Raw genomic sequence first — 25,009 nt, 5'->3', positions numbered from 1 at the left:
CCTCAGGAGTGCGACTCCCAAGAGAAAAGAAAAGGCTAGGTGGCGAATGGTAAAACCAATGTTGGGCATTGCTGGAAGAGCTTTACTTAAGGCGAACTGTCAAGGGGTTCCCATTATTACCCAACCGCGTAAGGAATGCAAAATCAGGGAACATAACACCGATATGACGGAAACTAGGGCGGCAAGAGTGGAACAAAACACCAGGCATAAGGCCGAGCCTTCCACCCTTTACCAAGTATATAGGCGCATTAATTAAATAAGATATATTGTGATATCCCAACAAGTAAGCATATTCCAACAAGGAACACCATCTCCATGTTCCAACAAGGAACAAACTTCAATCTTCACCTGCAACTAACAATGCTATAAGAGGGGCTGAGCAAAGCGGTAACATAGCCAAACAACGGTTTGCTAGGACAAGGTGGGTTAGAGGCTTGGTTCAACAATATGGGAGGCATGATAAGCAAGTGGTAGGTATCACAGCATAGGCATAGCAAAAGAGCGAGCAACTAGCAAGCAAAGATAGAAGTGATTTTGAGGGTATGATCATCTTGCCTGAGATCCCGCAAGGAAGAAGAACGAGTCCATGACGAAGACAAACGGACGTAGACGAACGAATCCTCACAACACGACGTTATCGGAACCAACCCGAAGAAGCAACACCGGAAAGAAGCAAATAACATAGTGAACAACCACCACGTAGACATGGCATGATGCACAACCAAGTATGATGCATGTCCGGTTTAATGATAAATGACATGGCAAAAAGCACAAGCAATACTACAAATTAACTGGAGCTCAATATGCAACGGAGTTGCATATTGAAGAAAACACCACATGACTTATTTAGTTCTCTCTCGTTTATGTACCCAACAATATTAAATGTTGATTAACATGGCAAGGGGTGAAGCACAACAAAACTACCTATCTAGGCAAGTTTAAATGAGGCCGGAAACAACGAATAACAATTCCGGTAAAGCCCCATATGCATATTTTAAGGTTTGGTACTGTTCTGCCCTAAACCATATTTTAGAGTTGTTAAACATGCAAAGTAAGGCCACCATGTTAAACTAGGCATTTTTCTACCCCATTTACATATAAAGATTATTAAATTTGGAGCTAAGGTTAAATAGTTATGAATTAAATCATTTTAGCATAGCATAGGATCAAATTTACACAAACAACATTTTAAACATTTTTAACATGGATGAAAGTTGCATATTATTAAACTAGACGAGATTCTAAGCAAGTTTCATATATAATTTATTTTAATCCGATGCAGGGTTTGTGAGATATTAAATGCATGATCAACAAGGGCTTTCCTGTAAAACTGCAAACTCTAGGGTAAATAGACAAATCGTAGAACAGAAAAAAAATGTGACATGGGCCGAAACTGGCTGGCCCAATCGCACAGAGGTCTGAAGGGGGGGGGGGTTCTCACCATGGGCTTGGCCCAGATCTGTGGAGGAGGCGGCCTGGCAGGGCACACTGGCCTTGGACGTGGTCGGCCCACACGCACGCGAGGAAAGTGGCCCAAGGGGCGGATCTAGGCAGGCGAGGCCAGCCCGTGCTAGCGAAACAGGGAGCGATGTGGTCAACGGGGCGGGCGAGGCGCTCGTCTCACGCGAGCGAGCATGAACAAGGGAAGCGGCCACCTGACGAACGTGCCTCTGCTCGTTGCAGAGGTAGCGGAGGCGGGCGACCAGGACGCGGGCAGGTGATGGCGGAGCTTGGCGCGACGGCAGCAACCGGATCGAGGTGGAAGGAGTCAGATGTTCGGGACGGTTGTATCCGGCGTTCTCCCGGTGACGGCAGCGAGCCCTCGAGGCCGAGCTCAGTCCATTGCGCCTCCTTTGGTTCCCTGCCCAGAACAAGACAGGGAGAGAGTTTGAGAGTAGGGAAGAGAAAATAAGGCAGAAGAGGAAGGGGAGAACGAGGTGCAGGGGAGGAGATCCGGTGGTCCGGCGGCAGAGCTCGCCGGTGCAACTGCTGGAGGCAAACGGCAGTGAGGCGGGACGCGGTCTCCTCGGTTGGGAGCTCGGGCTCCTGTGTGCACGGGCGGATCGGGAAGGTGGAGGTTGGCTGCGGGCATAGGAACGAGGAGGCGAGGTGGTAGGACGACGGATGGATCGATCTGGCTGGATCAGGGAAGGTGGTAGGCTTGATGGGGAAAACAAGGAAGGAGGAGGCGGTTGTTGTTGGATTGGATCGGGCAAGATCCCGATGAAGGAGGGGGGGTTGGTCAGTCGGCGGCGGAGACAGGATTGATGGGACATCTTCCTCAATTTTAGGGTTGGCGATATATATAGCGGGCGGATAATTGGATAGGGACTACGTCGTCCCTCCGATCAAAATCGGACTGTTGGGAAAAATAGGCTAGGGAGTCCAATTAACAAAACAGAGACGTTTTGTAGATGTTTGGGGATGAAACTTGACAGACGGTCTATCTACACTATAATAAGACCACACGTCAACTCTCATTCCATTCCGAGAACATTTTCCGTCCACTTATAAAATAATATTTCGGACATGCTGCGGGCGCGTGCAAGTGTGTCTGGGCTCAGAACGGACAACAGAGGGAACTGGGGGAACGCAGACGGATGCAGGTTTTGAAAACATGATGATGCGATGCACATGATGACATGATGAAATGCAACATGCAAGCAAATGACCTGGCAACAGCAGTGAATAACTGGAAGACACCTGGCACATCGGTCTCGGGGCGTTACAATATCATTCAATTTAGTAAGATGTGCCACAACAGTTTCAGATTCATAACCATGAAAAGGATCAGATTCAACCAAAGTAATTATATCAGGATCAACAGAGAATTCATAATCCTTATCAGTAACAAATATAGGTGAAGTAGCAAAAGCAGGGTCAGGTTTCATTCTAGCATTTAAAGATTGCTTACTCCATTTAGCTAATAATCTTTTGAGTTCAGTTCTATTTTGGCAAGCTAAAATAGCTAAATAAGCTTCTTGATGAAAGACATAGCCCTTAGGAATAACAAGTGATTCTTCATCATCACTTTCATTAGATTCAATATTTTCAATCTCTCTAGCCCTAGCAAGTTGTTCATCAAGAAAATCACTAAGTGGCATAGTAGTATCAGGCATTGAGGTAGTTTCATCATAAGTATCATGCATAGCAGAAATGGCATCATCAATAACATGCGACATATCAGAACGAATAACAGAAGCAGGTGTAGGTGTCGCAAACTTACTCATAACAGAAGGTGAATCAAGTGCAGAGCTAGATGGCAGTTCCTTACCTCCCCTCGCAGTTGAGGGATAGATCTTCGTTTTTGGATCTCTCAAGTTCTTCATAATGATAAGTAGATATATATATATATATATATATATATCCCAAGTGACTCAAAGAATAGAGCTATGCTCCCCGGCAACGGTGCCAGAAAATAGTCTTGATAACCCACAAGTATAGGGGATCGCAACAGTTTTCGAGGGTAGAGTATTCAACCCAAATTTATTGATTCGACACAAGGGGAGCCAAAGAATATTCTCAAGTATTAGCAGCTGAGTTGTCAATTCAACCACACCTGGAAACTTAATATCTGCAGCAAAGTGTTTAGTAGCAAAGTAATATGATAGTGATGGTAACGGTAGCAAAAGGTAACAGTAGTAAAAGTATTGTTTTTGGTATTTTGTAGTGATGATAGCAATAGCAACGGAAAAGTAAATACGCGAAGAACAGTATATGGAAAGCTCATAGGCAATGGATCGGTGATAGAGAATTATGCCGGATGCGGTTCGTCATGTAACAGTCATAACCTAGGGTGACACAGAACTAGCTCCAGTTCATTGATATAATGTAGGCATGTATTCCGAATATAGTCAAACGTGCTTATGGAAAATAACTTGCATGACATCTTTTGTCCTACCCTCCCGTGGCAGTGGGGTCCTTATGGAAACTAAGGGATATTGAGGCCTCCTTTTAATAGAGAACCGAAACAAAGCATTAACACATAGTGAATACATGAACTCCTCAAACTACGGTCATCACCGGTAAGTATCCCAATTATTGTCACTTCGGGGTTAACGGATCATAACACATAATAGGTGACTATAGACTTGCAAGATAGGATCAAGAACACTCATATATTGATGAAAACATAATAGGTTCAGATCTGAAATCATGGCACTCGGGCCCTAGTGACAAGCATTAAGCATCGCAAAGTCATAGCAACATTAATCTCAGAACATAGTTGTAACACCCCAGATGTAAAACTTCCAAGTTTGGCAATGTATCCAGCCTTATCGTGTTCAATACCATGTGGTTTTCCTCTTTGAGGGTTTCATTTTGGGTTTGGTTTGTTTCCCTTTGCTTTGCCTTTTCATTGCTTGTTTTTTTTTCTCTATGCCATCTCATGTTGCATTTGGTCATTCATGTTGTTGCCATGAGCATCATGTGCATTACCCCTTGTCCCCTCTCAAACCTTTGAACCATCACCCCCTCTCCTTCCCTTTCTTTTCTTTTCTTGCAAGTGCCATATTGCACTACTCCATTAATGTTCTTCTTCTCCCTATAAATCTTGCACCATGCCTGCATCCTCTCTGCCAATTTTCAACTCATTTGAATATGTTTTGGTTAGGTTAGAAATTGACTCAAGTTTGAATTTAATTCAAACTTGATTTAATTTTCTTCCTTTAAAAATCCCCAAAGAAATTTATTCAAATGGCCCATAATTCCAGGAGCTTGAGGCTATTTTTATTTCTGCCAAATACCTCTCCTACCTCCCTGGACTTTTCCTTTTCTACAGCGGTATTTAAATTCTCAGATCTAAAGAAAGGGAGAAGCCTCCCAATGCATCCACCTGGGCCTCTCGCAGCCAGCAGCCCACCTAGGCACCGGCCAGCCCAGCCAGCGCAGCCCATCCAGCCTGCTTGCGACAGGAGCGTCGTCTCCCCTGTACGGCAGCTCATCCACAGGAGCCATGTCGGCGTCCGGTCGATTTGATGGCCGGAGAAGCTCCCTAGACCCCCTATAAACTTGTCCCCCGCGTCCTAGGGTTCCTCCTCGACCGATCCCCCTCCTCTACGTGCCTCACCGCCACCTAGTTTAGCGTCGCGCGCCGTGCCCTCGCCCTGCCCGCCATGGCCTCGCCGAGCAAGAGCTCGAGCTCGGGGTAGCCGTCCACGTCGTCTCCGACCCGCCTGCTGCCGTGGAGAGGGCCGTCAAGTACCTCTCCGTCCCCTGCCTGCACGCACGCGACGCCACAGCCCCCGGGATCTACCTCCCCGTCGTCCTCTTCCTCCCCTGCTTCACGGACAACAGCCCTGTCAAGTTCAGAGCTCCCTCGCGTCGTCTCCGGCTCGTCTCCGTCGACCTCATCGTGTCCTAGGGTGAGCTGGGTAAAGCACCTACCTCCCCCTTTCTTTCCATGGCATTTAGGACCCCGTGAGGCTCGGTCGATCCGTGTCTTTGCTGCGCTCCCGGTGCTCTGGCGAGGCCCGTTTTTTTCTTGTAGATGTAGTTGTTGTCGCTGCCGTAGCATGCCCGTGTGCCCCCGTTCGGGATCCCCTCTGTCGCCCACGGCTTGCATGCCCCGCTTCACCACGTCTCCTGCTGCAGCTCTCCCGCGTCCGCGTCGCTCGCTGCCTCACCGGCACCATCGTCGCCGTGGCCGCAAGCTCGGCAAGCTCCTGCTCACACGAACACCCACATATGCACGCACTCTTGTAGCAGATTCGTTTGCATTACCCCGCGCTCACACACCACTCCCGCACACCTGCCGTTGCTCTTTAGCCGTTGTTGCCATCGCCTCGCTCGCCGGCGTCGTCGTTGTTTTCTTTTCTGTTTGCCTAGAGGAGACTAGCCCAGGCCTCGGGCTGGTACATAAGTCGCCCGCTCTTCTTTTTGTCAACTACTAGCGCCTAGCCCAGTGGCAAAGGCCTTGCTCTATCTACACAGTGGAGACCCGAGTTCGAATCCTCCCCGACGCATAAATGTCCCCTTCTATTTTTGCCTGTTCTACGCGAGCCACCGACAGGAGGGTCCCATCTGGCATACCCTCACACCGCACGGCCCCCCATGTCATCCTCACACCCCCTCCTCACATTTTTTTAAATAGCTCAGCGATTTTTCCATTTCTAGAAAGATGCCATTTCCATTTCAGGCAAGTCCATTTCTGGACGTTTCCAAATATGGAAATTGCCAATTCTGCCAGATTCCATTTAGGGCAGTTTTCAACTTATTGCACTTGTGATGATTTTTCTACTGCAACCCCAACATATTATATATATTTTTGGGGTAGAAAAATCCAATGAATCCAGTGGTGGCATTAGTTTATGCATTTGTGCAAGTTCACAAACATGTCATTTTACATCATGATGCTGTTTTATCCTTTTTGTGTGATTTAATGCAAGAATGCTATGAGGTCGCTTTGCACATGGATAGCTTCATTTTCATGTCTACTCCATGCTAGATTTTGTTCCATGCCATGATATACTATGTAGTGAGTTAATCAAGCTTGTTAACATGCCAACATGAATCTGTTTTTGCCATGTCCTGAAATTTCACTAAGTCTGAATCTGTTTATAAAATTTGCTATGTTTGCATGGGTGTAATCATATTTTCTGTGCCCTTTTGGCTTATGGTCAGTAGGGAACTTTTGTTATGTGCTTAGAGTAGCTTCATGTCATGCCTTGTTGTGCCATGTTAAGTTCATGTAGCATATAGTTTTCATGCTCCAAAGTGTGCTACCTGATGTGAAATTCCAGACTTGTGTTAATTTCACTAAGTCTGAAACCTGTTATCGTTTGCATTTTTTCCTTGCTTGTTTGAACCTGTTAATGGATGAATTAGCCGTAACTCAGTGTTCATCTTTTGTCAAGCATTATGAGTGGATCCCTGCCATGTATTTTTTTGTCATGTTTGGGTGCTGTAGCATAATTGTCTTGATGCATTTAGATGGCTACTTGCTGTTTATCGCAGACCCGTGCCATATTTGAATTGCTTGCCATTTCCAAACCGTACCTCCGATTCCGGTGTTCTTTATATCGTTTTCAAGCGAAATCACCTCCCCTTTCCAGTGGCACACTTGGATTTCCAAGTTGAGGCCAGGTTCAATCATCTCTTGTCAAATCTTGCATATGCATCACATATCCCGCATAGCATACCATGTTTGCATCATGTTGTTTGAGCTTTGCACGTGGTTGATTGTGTCCTTTTTGCTTGTTTGTCTTGTTTGGGTAGAGCCGGGAGACGAGTTCGCTAATGAGGAGCTCGTTGAGTTTGCTTTCGAGGATCCAGTCAACTCTGACAACTTTGCAGGCAAGATGATCATACCTCGAAATCACTTCTATCTTTGCTTGCTAGATGCTTGCTCTTTTGCTATGCCTATGCTACGATGCCTACCACTTGCTTATCATGCCTCCCAAATTGCCATGTCAAACCTCTAACCCACCATGTCCTAGCAAATCGTTGATTGGCTATGTTACCGCTTTGCTCAGCCCCTCTTATAGCGTTGCTAGTTGCAGGTGAAGATTGAAGATCGTTCCTTGTTAGAACATTTTTTTTCTTGTTGGGATATCATTATATTATCTTGTTATCTTAATGCATCTATACACTTGGTAAAGGGTGGAAGGCTCGGCCTCTCGCCTAGTGTTTTGTTCCACTCTTGCCGCCCTAGTTTTCCGTCATATCAGTGTTATGTTCCCGGATTTTGCGTTCCTTACGCGGTTGGGTGATAATGGGAACCCCTTGATAGTTCGCCTTGAATAAAACTCTTCCAGCAATGCCCAACCTTGGTTTTACCATTTGCCACCTAGCCTCTTTCCCTTGGGTTTCCGGAGCCCGAGGGTCATCTTATTTAAACCCCCCGGGGCCAGTGCTCCTCTGAGTGTTGGTCCAAACAGAGCCACTTGCAGGGCCACCTCGGGGAAACTCGAGGTTTGGTTTTAGTTGTACGTAGTGTTCATCTGAGTGTGCCCTGAGAACGAGATATGTGCAGCTCCTATCGGGATTTGTCGGCACATTAGGGCGGTGTTGCTGGATTAGTTTTACCTTGTCGAAATGTCTTGTAACCGGGATTCCGAGTCTGATCGGGTCTTCCCGCTAGAAGGTATATCCTTCATTGACCGTGAGAGCTTGTCATGGGCTAAGTTGGGACTCCCCTGCAAGGATTTGAACTTTCGAAAGCAGTGCCCGCAGTTATGGGCAGATGGGAATTTGTTAATGTCCGGTTGTAGATAACTTGAACCTTAACTTAATTAAAAATGAATCAACTGTGTGCGTTACCGTGATGGTCTCTTCTCGGCGGAGTCCGGGAAGTGAACACGGTGTTGGAGTAATGCTTGCCACAGGTTGTTCTCTAGTTATTCGTTTGCGCTTTGCTTTCTCTTCTCGCTCTCTTTTGCGAACAGGTTAGCCACCATATATGCTAGTCGCTTGCTGCAGCTCCACATATATTTACCTTGCCTTACCTATAAGCTTGAATAGTCTTGATCGCGAGGGTGTGAGATTGCTGAGTCCCTATGGCTCACAGATTACTTCCAAACCTGATGTAGGGCCTGATGACTCCGTTCCAGATGACGCGCTTGAGCTCAAGTGGGAGTTCGACGAGGACTCACGCCGTTACTATGTGTCTTTCCATGATGATCAGTAGTGGTGCCCAGTTGGGGCGATCGGGACCATGTCGCATGTTCGGTTGATCTTTTATTTTGGCACTATAGTCGGGCCATGAGTGATTGGATGATGTAATGCTATTTATGTACTTTGTTTGACGTGGCGAGTGTAAGCCAACTATGTACCTTCCCCTTTTATTATCTATTTACATGGGATGTTGTGAACATTGCCTTACTTGCGACATTGCTTTCAATGCGGTTATGCCTCTAAGTCGTGCTTCGACACGTGGGAGATATAGCCGCATCGAGGGCGTTACAAGTTGGTAATCAGAGCCTTCCCCGACCTTAGGAGCCCCCACTGCTTGATCGTTATTAGCAGCCGTTGTTGAGTCTAGAAAAATGTTTTGAGTCATTTAGGAATTATATAACGGAGAGTTTAGGAATTCTTTTTACTCCCCAGTCCCTTCATCGCTCTGGTAAGGCATCCTGACATAGAGTTTTGACTCTTCTCTTCTCAAATTTCACTATTTTTTTATGATCACGCGGGTATCTTGGAATCGTTCCGATGGATTTGTGACAAGAACATTGTTCTTGGTGCCTCCTGTCATTTAGGGGTTGTGGCAGTGTCCCGGGGAGTTGAGCTCCGAGGTGTTGTCATCACAATTTTATCATTGCAGTTCTGGAATACCTGAGTTTAGTTCACCGACATCGAAAATCTCTTTTATGCAGTTGTTGGTGAGATAACCTCGACGCCACCCAGTACTGGGGCGGGAGTTCGGGAGTATTGCCATAACTTGTATAACGGATGCTTTTCGAAGGTTGAGGTAAACGATTTCCGAAGTTTTCTCGGTTATGTGTTGAAGGATGGATACAGCTGGATGTAGGATTTGCTAGATTTGGGTGAGATATTATGCTTCACCTGTATCCCCAACACCTGATTGCATAACCAGAAAGGTTCGGGAGTTTCATAGGTGGGAATTCTTGTAGCTCTAGTTCTTCTTCCACGGATATTTGGTTTGAGATTGGGATTTCTTACCGAGTATTCGTTCTTGTTCCTTACCTTCTTGATCTATTCCTCTACCTAAATTCTAAGTGGCTTCTCAATTTATGGATATGTGACCATTTCAATTGGAATGCATTCGTTCATTTTGTTCGGATGTGAAGACTATATGTTGCAATTTCATCCCGCTTGATTCAGCTTCAATTTTATCTGTCGATGTGCTAACGGATGTCACCCTCTTCAGGATGGCTCCCGCTAAGAGCAGCAATCAGAATTAGAATCAGGATCCGCCACCACCTCCCCCTCCTCCGGAGGCATGGCAAGCTATGATGGCTGCTACCAATGCAAACCCGCAGTTGATCATGCAAATTCTTCAAGAGCGCAACCAAGCGAACCAAGGCAACCAAGGCAACAATCAGAATCACTTTGCTACACTCAACCAGTTCCTTGCAAACTAGCCAAAGACTTTCAGCAATTGTGTTGAGGCAACTAATGCTGACGATTGGCTTGTGGACTTGTGCAAGCATTTCGAGTGCAGTAACGTCAGGCCTGAGGCCTTTGTCAAGTTCGCTTCCTTCCAACTCACAGACCAAGCTGCAGAATGGTTCCAGCAGTACAAAGATTCCAGAGGAGGCCGTGTGATTACCTGGGATGAATTCCATCAAGACTTCAAAGCTCATCATATTCCTCAGAGCGTGGTTGAAAGCAAGCGTGAGGAATTCCGCAACCTGAAGCAAGGCTCTTTGTCTGTCTATGACTACAACAAGTTGTTTCAGAAGCTCGCCCGCTTTGCTAAGCAGGACGTCCCTGACGAGAAGAGCATGATATACCAGTTCAGGGGTGGTCTTAGAGAAGAAATCCAGCTAGCTCTTGTTCTCTTTGAGCCCTTGAGGTACGATGAGTTCTACAACATGGCATTGAAGCAAGAGGCTGCTCAACTGAAGTGTGATGCTTCCAAGAAGCGAGTCAGAGATGCTACTCCTTCTTCCTCTACTCAAGTGGCCAAGCAGCAGAAGTATTGGCTTCCTCCTCCTCCGTTCTGTCAGCCGTATCAGCAGAAGAGCAAAGGTGGCAGTGGATCTTCCCACCCACCCAACCCTGGCTTTTAGAACAAGACTTCGTCTCGAGCTCCAAGATCGAGTGATCTGTATCACTGTCCACTTTCAGAGGTCACGTGCAACAAGTGCCAACAGAAGGGTCACTATGCCAACAAATGCTTCAACCAGAGGCGTCTCCCTCCTCCTCCTCCTGTGAGATCGGCAAGTACAGCTGTGGTCAAGCATAACCCCAAGCACGCCAAGGTCAACTTGTTGAACACAGCTCAGGCAGAGGACTCGTCAGATGTCATCATGGGTAACCTTCTATTAACGATGTTCCTGCAAAAGTTCTTTTTGACACTGGTGCATCGCTGTCTTTTATTTCAACACCATTTGTTGCCAAGCATGATTTTGTGACCGAAAGGATTCCTTTCCCGTTGAAGATTGTGTCTCCGGGCAAGCAAATGACTTCTAACAATTGCGTCCCGGATGTCTCTATCACGTTGGGCGACTACAAGTTTCTTTCTTCTCCGGTGGTTCTTGGAAATTTGGATATTGATCTTATTCTCAGAATGGATTGGCTTTCTAAGCACAAGGCGCATCTTGATTGTGCAGCCAGGCAGATTCAATTGACTCATTCGTCTGAGGATGTAATTGTCTTTGCCGCTCGCGATGATACAATCCGTCTGTTTTCTCTCAATGAGAAGGGTGAACTGGATGCCATCTTGCAAATTCCAGTCGTTTGCGAATATCAAGACTTCTTTCCAGAAGAGCTTCCAGGAATGCCTCCGCACCGGCCAGTTGAAATCGTCATCGATCTTGAGCCTGGCACAGAACCGGTTTGCAAGCGTCCTTACAAGCTCGGACCTGAAGAGTTGAAGGAGCTGAAAAGCAACTCGATATTCAAGAGCGAATGGGTATCATCCGACCTAATTCTTCTCCGTGGGGTTGTGGAGTTCTTTTTGTGAAGAAGGATGGAACGGACCAACTTTGTGTTGACTACCGTCCATTGAACAAGAAGACTATTAAGAACAAGTACCCACTTCCCAACATCAACGAGCTGTTCGAACAACTCAAAGGTGCCCAAGTATTCTCCAAGCTTGATCTCCGTATGGGTTATCACCAGATTCGAATCCGTGAGCAAGATATTCCCAAGACGGGAAGCTATGGTTCATATGAATACATTGTCATGTCTTTTGGCCTCGTCACCGCTCCTCCGACTTTCTCTCGCATGATGAACTTCATCTTCAATGCCTACACAAATGAATTCGTTTTGGTCTATCTCGACGACATTCTGGTCTTTTCGAAGAACAAGGAAGATCATGCCAAGCACTTGCGTTTGGTGCTTGATAAGCTCAGGGAACATCAGTTCTCTACGCCAAGTTCTCAAAGTGTGAGTTTTGGCTCGATGAGGTTCTTTATCTCAGGCATATCATCTCTGCCAAGGGCATTGCGGTGAATCCTGAGAAGGTGTCTGCAATTGTGAATTGGGAACCACCTCAGAACGTGAAGCAACTCCGTGGCTTCCTCGGTCTCGCAAGCTACTGTCGAAGGTTCGTTGAGAACTTTTCTAAGATCGCGAAGCCTCTTTCAAACCTTCTCCAAAAGCACGTCAAGTACGTTTGGTCTCCAGATGTGACATCGCTTTCAACACTTTGAAAGAGAAATTGGTCACTGCTCCAGTTCTGACTCCTCCTGATGAATCCAAACCGTTCGAGGTCTTCTGCGATGCCTCTCTTCAAGGTCTTGGTGCAGTTTTGATGCAAGAGAAGAAAGTTGTGGCTTATACCTCTCGCCAGTTGAAACCCAACGAGAAGAACTACCCCACTCATGACCTCGAGTTGGCGGCAGTTGTGCATGCTCTTTTGACTTGGAGACATCTCTTATTGGGAAGAAAAGTGGACATCTTCACTGACCACAAGAGTCTCAAGTACATCTTCACTCAGCCTAATCTCAACCTCAGGCAGACTCGATGGGTCGAAATGATTCAAGAGTATAATCTGAGTATCGAGTATACTCCAGGCAAGGCCAATGTGATTGCTGACGCATTGAGCAGGAAGGCTTATTGCAACAGTCTGATTCTCAAGCCTTATCAACCCGAGCTTTGTGAAGCTTTCCGTAAACTTAATCTGCAAGTTGTTCCTCAAGGTTTCCTCACCAACCTTCAAGTCTCTCCTACCTTGGAAGACCAGATTCGCGAGGCTCAACTTCTTGATGCTATGGTGAAGAAGGTGAAGATTGGGATTGCCAAGAGTCAACCCAAGTACAAGTGCTACCGCCTTGATGACAAGGATACTCTCTTCTTCGAGGATCGTATTGTTGTGCCCAAAGGTGATCTTCGTAAAGTTATCATGAACGAGGCTCACAATTCACTCCTCTCCATCCACCCTGGGAGCACGAAGATGTATCAGGACCTCAAGCAGGCTTATTGGTGGACTCGAATGAAGCGCGAGATTGCTCAGTTCGTGAATGAATGTGATGTCTGCAGAAGAGTCAAGGTAGAACACCAAAGGCTAGCTGGTCTCCTCCAACCTCTTGCCATTCCAGAATGGAAGTTTGACCACATTGAGATGGACTTCGTGACTGGGTTTCCAAAGTCCAAGCGTGGCAATGATGCTATATTTGTTGTCATCGACAAACTCACTAAAGTGGCTCACTTTCTGCCTATCAAAGAGTCTATCACTGCAGCTCAATTGGTGGAGCTCTATACCTCAAGAATTGTCTCGCTGCATGGTATTCCTCAGGTGATCTCTTCAGACCGTGGCAGCATCTTTACCTCCAAGTTTTGGGATTCTTTTCAGAAGGCCATGGGCACCAACATCCGCTTCAGCACAGCTTTCCATCCTCAAACTAGCGGTCAAGTCGAGCGTGTCAACCAGATTCTTGAAGATATGCTCAGGGCTTGTGTGATCTCCTTCGGCATGAAGTGGGAGGATTGCCTTCCTTATGCTGAATTCTCCTACAACAACAGTTTTCAAGCAAGTTCGGGCAAGGCCCCATTCAAAATTCTCTATGGTAGGAAGTTCCGTACCCCTCTCAACTGGTCTGAAACCGGTGAACGTCAACTTCTAGGAAATGACTTAATCACAGAGGTAGAGGAAATGTGTAAAGTCATTCGAGATAACCTCAAAGCAGCGCAATCGCGCCAGAAGAGCTACTATGATAGTAAGCACCGTGTTTTGGTTTCGAGATTGGAGATCATGTTTACCTCGGCGTCTCTCCAATGAAAGGTACTCGTCGCTTCGGTATCAAAGGGAAGCTTGCCCCGAGATACGTGGGTCCTTTCAAGATCGTCAGCAAGAGAGGCGATCTCGCCTATCAACTCGAGCTTCCTTCAAACTTTGCAAATGTGCATGACGTGTTCCATGTCTCTCAGCTCCGCAAGTGCTTCAAGACTCCTGACCGCATCGTCAACTTCGAAGACATTGATCTCCAAGAAGAGCTCTCTTATCGTGAGCACCCCGTTGCTATTCTTGAAGAGAATGAATGCAAGACTCGCAATAAGTCAATCAAATTCCTCAAAGTCAAGTGGTCACACCATTCCGACCGTGAAGCCACCTGGGAACGCGAGGATCACCTCCGTTCTGAGTACCCGGCGTTTTTCCAGTCCTAGATCTCGGGACGAGATCCTTTCGTAGTGGTGGAGTGTTGTAACACCCCAGATGTAAAACTTCCAAGTTTGGCAATGTATCCAGCCTTGTCGTGTTCAATACCATGTGGTTTTCCTCTTTGAGGGTTTCATTTTGGGTTTGGTTTGTTTCCCTTTGCTTTGCCTTTTCATTGCTTTTTTTCTCTATGCCATCTCATGTTGCATTTGGTCATTCATGTTGTTGCCATGAGCATCATGTGCATTACCCCTTGTCCCCTCTCAAACCTTTGAACCATCACCCCCCTCTCCTTCCCTTTCTTTTCTTTTCTTGCAAGTGCCATATTGCACTACTCCATTAATGTTCTTCTTCTCCTTATAAATCTTGCACCATGCCTACATCCTCTCTGCCAATTTTCAACTCATTTGAATATGTTTTGGTTAGGTTAAAAATTGACTCAAGTTTGAATTTAATTCAAACTTGATTTAATTTTCTTCCTTTAAAAATCCCCAAAGAAATTTATTCAAATGGCCCATAATTCCAGGAGCTTGAGGCTATTTTTATTTCTGCCAAATACCTCTCCTACCTCCCTGGACTTTTCCTTTTCTACAGCGGTATTTAAATTCTCAGATCTAAAGAAAGGGAGAAGCCTCCCAATGCATCCACCCGGGCCTCCCGCAGCCAGCAGCCCACCTAGGCACCGGCCAGCCCAGCCAGCGCAGCCCATCCAGCCTGCTTGCGACAGGAGCGTCGTCTCCCCTGTACGGCAGCTCATCCACAGGAGCCACATCGGCGTCCGGTCGATTTGACAGCCGGAGAAGCTCCCTAGACCCCCTATAAACTTGTCCCCCGCGTCCTAGGGTTCCTCCCCGACCGATCCCCCTCCTCTACCTGCCTCACCGCCACCTAGTTTAGTGCCGCGCGCCGTGCCCTCGCCCTGCCCGCCATGGCCTCGCCGAGCAAGAGCTCGAGCTCGGGGTAGCCGTCCACGTCGTCTCCGACCCGCATGCTGCCGTGGAGAGGGCCGTCAAGTACCTATCCATCCCCTGCCCGCATGCACGCGACGCCACGTCCCTGGGATCTACCTCCCCGTCGTCCTCTTCCTCCCCTGCTTCACGGACAACAGCCCTGTCAAGTTCAGAGCTCCCTCGCGTCGTCTCCGGCTCGTCTCCGTCGACCTCATCGTGTCCTAGGGTGAGCTGGGTAAAGCACCTACCTCCCCCTTTCTTTCCATGGCATTTAGGACCCCGTGAGGCTCGGTCGATCCGTGTCTTTGCTGCGCTCCCGATGCTCTGGCGAGGCCTGTTTTTTCTTCTTGTAGATGTAGTTGTTGTCGCTACCGTAGCATGCCCGTGTGCCCCCGCTCGGGATCCCCTCTGTCGCGCCCGCGGCTTGCATGCCCTGCTTCGCCGCGTCTCTTGCTGCAGCTCTCCCGCGTCCGCGTCGCTCGCTGCCTCACCGGCGCCATCGTCGCCGTGGCCGCAAGCTCGGCGAGCTCCTGCTCACACGAACACCCACATATGCACGCACTCTTGTAGCAGCTCCGTTTGCATTACCCCGCGCTCACACACCACTCCCGCACACCCGCTGGTGCTCTTTAGCCATTGTTGCCATCGCCTCGCTCACCGGCATCGTCGTCATTTTCTTTTCTGTTTGCGTAGACGAGACTAGCCCAGGCCTCGGGCAGGTACATAAGTTGCCTGCTCTTCTTTTTGTCAACTACTAGCGCCTAGCCCAGTGGCAAAGGCCTTGCTCTATCTACACAATGGAGACCCGAGTTTGAATCCTCCCCGACGCATAAATGTCCCCTTCTTTTTTTTGCCTGTTCTACGTGAGCCACCGACAGGAGGATCCCATCTCGCATACTCTCACACCGCACGACCCCCCATGTCATCCTCACACCCCCTCCTCATATTTTTTTATATAGCTCAACGATTTTTCCATTTCTAGAGAGACGCCTTTTCCATTTAAGGCAAGTCCATTTCTGGACGTTTCCAAATATGGAAATTGCCAATTCTGTCAGATTCCATTTAGGGCAGTTTTCAACTTATTGCACTTGTGATGATTTTACTGCAACCCCAACATATTATATATGTTTTTGGGGTATAAAATCCAATGAATCCAGTGGTGGCATTAGTTTCTGCATTTGTGCAAGTTCACAAACATGTCATTTTACATCATGATGCTGTTTTATCCTTTTTGTGTGATTTAATGCAAGAATGCTATGAGGTCGCTTTGCACATGGATAGCTTCATTTTCATGTCTACTCCATGCTAGATTTTGTTCCATGCCATGATATACTATGTAGTGAGTTAATCAAGCTTGTTAACATGCCAACATGAATCTGTTTTTGCCATGTCCTGAAATTTCACTAAGTCTGAATCTGTTTATAAAATTTGCTATGTTTGCATGGGTGTAATCATATTTTCTGGGCCCTTTTGGCTTATGGTCAGTAGGGGACTTTTGTTATGTGCTTAGAGTAGCTTCATGTCATGCCTTGCTTTGCCATGTTAAGTTCCTATAGCATATAGTTTTCATGCTCCAAAGTGTGCTACCTGATGTGAAATTCCAGACTTGTGTTAATTTCACAAGTCTGAAATCTGTTATCGTTTGCATTTTTGCCATGCTTGTTTGAACCTGTTAATGGATGAATTAGCCGTAGCTCAGTGTTCATCTTTTGTCAAGCATTATGAGTGGATCCCTGCCATGTATTTTGTTGTCATGTTTGGGTGCTGTAGCATAATTGTCTTGATGCATTTAGATGGCTACTTGCTATTTATCGCAGACCCGTGCCATATTTGAATTGCTTGCCATTTCCAAACCGTACCTCCAATTCCGGTGTTCTTTATATCATTTTCAAGCGAAATCAGCTCCCCTTTCCAGTGGAACAATTGGATTTCCAAGTTGAGGCCAGGTTCAATCATCCCTTGTAAAATCTTGCATATGCATCACATATCGCATCCCGCATAGCATACCATGTTTGCATCATGTTGTTTGAGCTTTGCACGTGGTTGATTGTGTCCTTTTTGCTTGTTTGTCTTGTTTGGGTAGAGCCGGGAGACGAGTTCGCTAACGAGGAGCTCGTTGAGTTTGCTTTCGAGGATCCAGTCAATTCTGACAACTTTGCAGGCAAGATGATCATACCCTCGAAATCACTTCTATCTTTGCTTGCTAGATGCTCGCTCTTTTGCTATGCCTATGCTACGATGCCTACTAGTTGCTTATCATGCCTCCCAAATTGCCATGTCAAAACTCTAACCCACCATGTCCTAGCAAACCATTGATTGGCTATGTTACCGCTTTGCTCAGCCCCTCTTATAGCGTTGCTAGTTGCAGGTGAAGATTGAAGATCGTTCCTTGTTGGAACAATATTATTTTTTTCTTGCTGGGATATCATTATATTATCTTGTTATCTTAATGCATCTATACACTTGGTAAAGGGTGGATGGCTCGGCCTCTCGCCTAGTGTTTTGTTCCACTCTTGCTGCCCTAGTTTTCCGTCATATCGGCGTTATGTTCCCGGATTTTGCGTTCCTTACGCGGTTGGGTGATAATGGGAACCCCTTGATAGTTCGCCTTGAATAAAACTCTTCCAGCAATGCCCAACCTTGGTTTTACCATTTGCCACCTAGCCTCTTTCCCTTGGGTTTCCGGAGCCCGAGGGTCATCTTATTTAAACCCCCCGGGGCCAGTGCTCCTCTGAGTGTTGGTCCAAACAGAGCCACTTGCAGGGCCACCTCGGGGAAACTCGAGGTTTGGTTTTAGTTGTACGTAGTGTTCATCTGAGTGTTCCCTGAGAACGAGATATGTGCAGCTCCTATCGGGATTTGTTGGCACATTCGGGCGGTGTTGCTAGATTAGTTTTACCTTGTCGAAATGTCTTGTAACCGGGATTCCGAGTTTGATCGGGTCTTCCCGCTAGAAGGTATATCCTTCGTTGACCGTGAGAGCTTGTCATGGGCTAAGTTGGGACTCCCCTGCAGGGATTTGAACTTTCGAAAGCCGTGCCCGCGGTTTAGGGGCAGATGGGAATTTGTTAATGTCTGGTTGTAGATAACTTGAACCTTAACTTAATTAAAAATGAATCAACTGTGTGCGTTACCGTGATGGTCTCTTCTCGGCGGAGTCCGGGAAGTGAACACGGTGTTGGAGTAATGCTTGCCGCGGGTTGTTCTCTAGTTATTCGTTCGCGCTTTGCTTTCTCTTCTTGCTCTCTTTTGCGAACAGGTTAGCCACCATATATGCTAGTCGCTTGCTGCAGCTCCACATATTACCTTGCCTTACCTATAAGCTTAAATAGTCTTGATCGCGAGGGTGCGAGATTGCTGAGTCCCTGTGGCTCACAGGTTACTTTCAAACCAGATGCAAGGCCTGATGACTCTGTTCCAGATGACGCGCTTGAGCTCAAGTGGGAGTTCGACGAGGACTCACGCCGTTACTATGTGTCTTTCCCTGATGATCAGTAGTGGTGCCCAGTTGGGGCGATTGGGACCGTGTCGCATGTTGGGTTGATCTTTTATTTTGGCACCATAGTCGGGCCATGAGTGATTGGATGATGTAATGCTATTTATGTACTTTGTTTGACGTGGCGAGTGTAAGCCAACTATGTACCTTCCCCTTTTATTATCTATTTACATGGGATGTTGTGAAGATTGCCGTACTTGCGACGTTGCTTTCAATGCGGTTATGCCTCTAAGTCATTCTTCGACACATGGGAGATATAGCCGCATCGAGGGCGTTACAATAGTGGACACTAGGGATCAAACCCTAACAAAACTAACTCGATTACATGATAGATCCCATCCAACCCATCACCGTCCAGCAAGCCTACGATGGAATTAATCACGAACGGCGGTGAGCATCATGAAATTGGTGATGGAGGATGGTTGATGATGATGATGGCGACAGATTCCCCTCTCTGGAGCCCCGAACGGACTCCAGATCAGCCCTCCTGAGTGGTTTTAGGGCTTGGCGGCGGCTCCGTATCGTAAAATGCGATGATTTGTTCTCTCTGATTTTTTCTCTCCCTGAAACTCAATATATGGAGGTGGAGTTGGAGTCGGAGAGGTAACAGGGGGCCCACGAGGTAGGGGGGCAGGCGCGCCCCCCACCCTCGTGGAGAGACGGTGGGCCCCCTGGCCTTCATCTTTGGTAGGTATTTTTCTTATTTTCTGAAAAGTGGCTCCATGAAGTTTCAGGTCATTCCGAGAACGTTTGCTCCTGCACATAAATAACACCATGGTAATTCTGCTGAAAACAGCGTCAGTCGGCGTTAGTTCCATTCAAATCATGCAAGTTAGAGTCCAAAACAAGGGCAAAAGTGTTTGGAAAAGTAGATACGTTGGAGACGTATCAGATAACTTCGAAGGGAAAACTCAGTCCATTACAAGAGAGTAGAGGGGGGAAGAAACATCTTAGGATCCAAATATAATAGTAAAGCTCGTGATACATCAAGATCGTATCACCTCAAGAACACGAGAGAGAGATCAAACACATAGCTACTGGTACATACCCTCAGCCCCGAGGGAGAACTACTCCCTCCTCGTCAGGGAGAGCACATGGATGATGAAGATGGTCACCGGAGAGGGATTCCCCCCTCCGACAGGATGCCGGAACGGGTCTAGATTGGTTTTCGGTGGCTACGGAGGCTTCTGGCGGCGGAACTCCCGATCTATTGTGTTCCCCGGTGTTTTTAGGGTATATGGAGATATATAGGTGGATGAAGTACGTCAGGAGAGCCACGAGGGGCCCACGAGGTTGGAGGGCGTGCCCAGGGGGGTGGGTGCGCCCCCTGCCTCGTGGCTTCCTCGTTGCTTCCCTTACGTGGACCTCAAATCTCCTGGGTTGCTTTCCTTCCAAAAATAAGTTCCGTGAAGTTTCAGGTTAATTGGACTCTGTTTGATTTTCCTTTTCTACGATACTCTAAAACAAGGAAAAAACAGAAACTGGCACCGGGCTCTAGGTTAATAGGTTAGTCCCAAAAATCATATAAAATAGCATATAAATGCATATAAAACATCCAAGGTTGATAATATAATAGCATGGAACAATCAAAAATTATAGATATGTTGGAGACGTATCAGCATCCCCAAGCTTAATTCTTGCTCGTCCTCGAGTAGGTAAATGATAAAAATAGAATTTTTGATGTGGAATTCTACCTAACATATTTCTCTAAGTAATTCTCTTCATTTTGGCATGAATGTTCAGATCCATAAGATTCAAGACAAAAGTTTAATATTGACATAATAATAATAATACTTCAAGCATACTAACTAAGCAATCATGTCTTCTCAAAATAACATGGCCAAAGAAAGCTATAACTACAAAATCATATAGTCTGGCTATGCTCCATCTTCACCACACAAAATATTTAAATCATGCACAACCCCGATGACAAGCCAAGCAATTGTTTCATACTTTTTATGTTCTCAAACTTTTTCAATCTTCATGCAATACATGAGCGTGAGCCATGGACATAGCACTATATGTGGAATAGAATGGTGGTTGTGGAGAAGACAAAAAGGAGAAGATAGTCTCACATCAACTAGGCATATCAACGGGCTATGGAGATGCCCATTAATAGATATCAATGTGAGTGAGTAGGGATTGCCATGCAACGGATGCACTAGAGCTATAAATGTATGAAAGCTCAACAAAAGAAACTAAGTGGGTGTGCATCCAACTTGCTTGCTCACGAATACCTAGGGCACTTGAGGAGGCCCATTATTGGAATATACAAGCCAAGTTCTATAATGAAAAATTCCCACTAGTATATGGAAGTGATAACATAGGAGACTCTCTATTATGAAGATCATGGTGCTACTTTGAAACACAAGTGTGGTAAAAGTATAGTAGCATTGCCCCTTCTCTCTTTTTCTCTCATTTTTTATTTTTTATTTTTTTATTTGGGCCTTCTCTTTTTTATGGCCTCTTTTCTCTTATTTTTTTATTTGGGCTTCTTTTGCCTATTTTATTTATTTATTTTCGTCCGGAGTCTCATCCCGACTTGTGGGGGAATCATAGTCTCCATCATCCTTTCCTCACTGGGACAATGCTCTAATAATGATGATCCACACTTTTATTTACTTACAACTCAAGAATTACAACTCGATACTTAGAACATGATATGACTCTATATGAATACCTCCGGCGGTGTACCGGGATGTGCAATGATGCATGAGTGACATGTATGAAAGAATTATGAACGGTGGCTTTGCCACAAATACGATGTCAACTACATGATCATGCAAGCAATATGACAATGATGAAGCGTGTCATAACAAACGGAACGGTGGACAGTTGCATGGCAATATATCTCGGAATGGCTATGGAAATGCCATGATAGGTAGGTATGGTGGCTGTTTTGAGGAAGGTATATGGTGGGTTTATGATTCCGGCGAAAGGTGCGCGGTATTAGAGAGGCTAGAAATGGTGGAAGGGTGAGAGTGCGTATAATCCATGGACTCAACATTAGTCATAAAGAACTCACAACTTATTGCAAAAATCTATTAGTTATCGATACAAAGTACTACATGCATGCTCCTAGGGGGATATATTGGTAGGAAAAGACCATCGCTCGTCCCCGACCGCCACTCATAAGGAGGACAATCAATAAATACATCATGCTCCGACTTCTTAACATAATGGTTCACCATACGTGCATGCTACGGGAATCACAAACTTCAACACAAGCATTTCTCAAATTCACAACTACTCAACTAGCATGAATCTAATATCACCATCTTCATATCTCAAAACAATCATCAAGTATCGAACTTCTCTTAGTATTCAATGCACTTTATATGAAAGTTTTTATTATACCCTCTTGGATGCCCATCATATTAGGACTAAATTCATAACCAAAGCAAATTACCATGCTGTTCTAAAGACTCTCAAAATAATATAAGTGAAGCATGAGAGTTCATCTATTTCTTCAAAATAAAACCACCGTCGTGCTCTAAAACATATAAGTGAAGCACTAGAGCAAACGACAATCTACTCCGAAAGATATAAGTGAAGATAAATGAGTGGTTGAATAATTATGCAACTATGTGAAGACTCTCTAACATTTAAGAATTTCAGATCTTGGTATTTTATTCAAACAGCAAGCAAAACACAATGAAATAAAATGGCTCTCCAAGGAAAACACATATCATACCCTCCGATACTACTCATAGATTCATCAAAATAAGCAAACAACACAATGAAGACAGAATCTGTCAAAAACAGAACAGTCTGTAGTAATCTGGATCAAACGTATACTTATGGAACTCATAAAATTCTCAAATAAATTTCTGGACCTGAGGAATATATCTATTAATTATCTGAAAAAGAATTAACTAAATAGCACTTTTCGAATAAAAATGGCAGCAATTCTCGTGAGCGCTAAAGTTTCTGTTTTCTACAGCATGATCGCAAAGACTTTCCCCAAGTCTTCCCAACGGTTCTACTTGGCACAAACACTAATTAAAAGCATAAAACTCAATCATAACAGAGGCTAGATAAATTATTTATTACTAAACAGGAGCAAAAAGTAAGGAACAAAAATAAACTTGGGTTGCCTCCCAACAAGCGCTATCGTTTAACGCCCCTAGCTAGGCATGATGATTTCAATGATGCTCACATAAAAGATAAGAATTGAAACATAAAGAGAGCATCATGAAGAATATGACTAGAACATTTAAGCCTAACACACTTCCTATGCATAGGGATTTTGTGAGCAAACAATTTATGGGAACAATAATCAACTAGCATAGGGAAGCAAAACAAGCAAAACTTCAAAACTATAAGCACAGAGAGAGGAAACTTGATATTATTGCAATTTCTAAAAGCATATGTTTCTCCCTCATAATAATTTTCAGTAGCATCATGAATGAATTCAACAATATAACCAGCACCTAAAGCATTCTTTTCATGATCTACAAGCATAGAAATTTTATTACTCTCCACACAAGCAAAATTCTTCTCATTCGGAATAGTGGGAGTATCATAAGAGACTCGAATACTATAAATTGTTTACACATTAAAAGAGTAATGTTCAGAAAAAGGGTAATCATAATCATTACAAGTTTTATAAATATAATAACTACTTTTTATAGCATAAGTATCATCACAATAATCATCATAGGTAGGAGGCATGCTATCATCATTATAAATTTGCATATCAAAACTTGGGAGACTAAAAATATCATCTTCATTAAACGTAGCATCCCCAAGCTTGGGAAAAACATTAATTGCAGCAAATATATTCTCAAAAACATCATATTCATCAAACATAGCATCCCCAAGCTTGGGCCTTTTCATATCATAAGCATAATCACTCTCATCATTAATAGTATGGATAGCACCAATAGTATAGCAATTATCATATTCTTCCAAGCAAGTGCCAAAAAGATTTTCAAGATCATAAGAAGTATCATTATCTTCCACAATTATATTTTCATGAGGCACAATAGTAATAGGAGCAGCATTATTTGGGAGAGATATCTTTTTACCTCTCTTCCTTTTTGTTTTCTTCTTCTTCTTCACCACACCATGTGTGGGTTCAATCCTCTTTTTGGAGCTCCTTATTAATGAGATTGGTTGAATAGGAGGCTCCTCCTCGTTACCTGATTCATCATAAGAAATAATAGGAGGGTATTGGGAAGTCTCTTCCCTTTCATTAGTATTCTCTTCATCCTCTATTTGTTTTCTTTTCTTTATGTAATTGGCAATATAAGGATTTTCAATGCAATTCACCGCACAATACATATAAATTTCCTCTAGATCAAAACCAAGAAGTTTACAACGGGCAAATTCTGGAAGATAGTTAATTATACGTTTCATTTCTTCGTAACCCATAAGCAAACTAAGTTCATTAAGATGTGCAAGAGAAATCAAATCATTACAATTTTTGGAAACGATTAGATCATGAAACAATTTGCATCGGATGGATAAATGACCATGTTAATTGCAATGCTCACAAGTATGGCCAAGAAAATTTAAATTTTCAGCACAATCATCTAGCCTTTCTTGCAACAATTTAGTTTCTAAGTACTTATGCCTCTTGCAATATATATCTTCCCTATTTGGTGTGTAGTTACAAACCCAATGCACTCCACAAAAATTGACATGTTTATAGGAGACATTTTCATCATACTAGTGCAATCATCATTAGTACCATGGATATTCAAGGAGTTCATACTAACAACATTGCAATCATGCTCATCATTCAAAGATTTAGTGCCAAACATTTTAATGCATTCTTCCTCTAACACTTTGGCACAATTTTCCTTTCCATCATACTCACGAAAGATATTAAAAAGATGAAGCGTATGAGGTAGACTCAATTCCATTTTTTATAGTTTTCTTTTATAGACTAAACTAGTGCTAAAACAAGAAACAAAAAGATTCGATTGCAAGATCTAAAGATATACCTTCAAGCGCTAACCTCCCCGGCAACAGCGCTAGAAAAGAGCTTGATGTCTACTACACAACCTTCTTCTTGTAGATGTTGTTGGGCCTCCAAGTGCAGAGGTTTGTAGGACAGTAGCAAATTTCCCTCAAGTGGATGACCTAAGGTTTATCAATCCGTAGGAGGCGTAGGATGAAGATGGTCTCTCTCAAGCAACCCTGCAACCAAATAACAAAGAGTCTCTTGTGTCCCCAACACACTCAATACAATGGTAAATTGTATAGGTGCACTAGTTCGGCGAAGAGATGGTGATACAAGTTGTATATGGATAGTAGATATAAGTTTTTGTAATCTAAAAATATAAAAACAGCAAGGTAACTAATGATAAAAGTGAGCATAAATGGTAT

This window comes from Triticum dicoccoides, chromosome 5A, assembly GCF_002162155.2.
Source record: "Triticum dicoccoides isolate Atlit2015 ecotype Zavitan chromosome 5A, WEW_v2.0, whole genome shotgun sequence".
Lineage (NCBI taxonomy): Eukaryota > Viridiplantae > Streptophyta > Magnoliopsida > Poales > Poaceae > Triticum > Triticum dicoccoides.
This window is presented reverse-complemented; position numbering follows the sequence as displayed.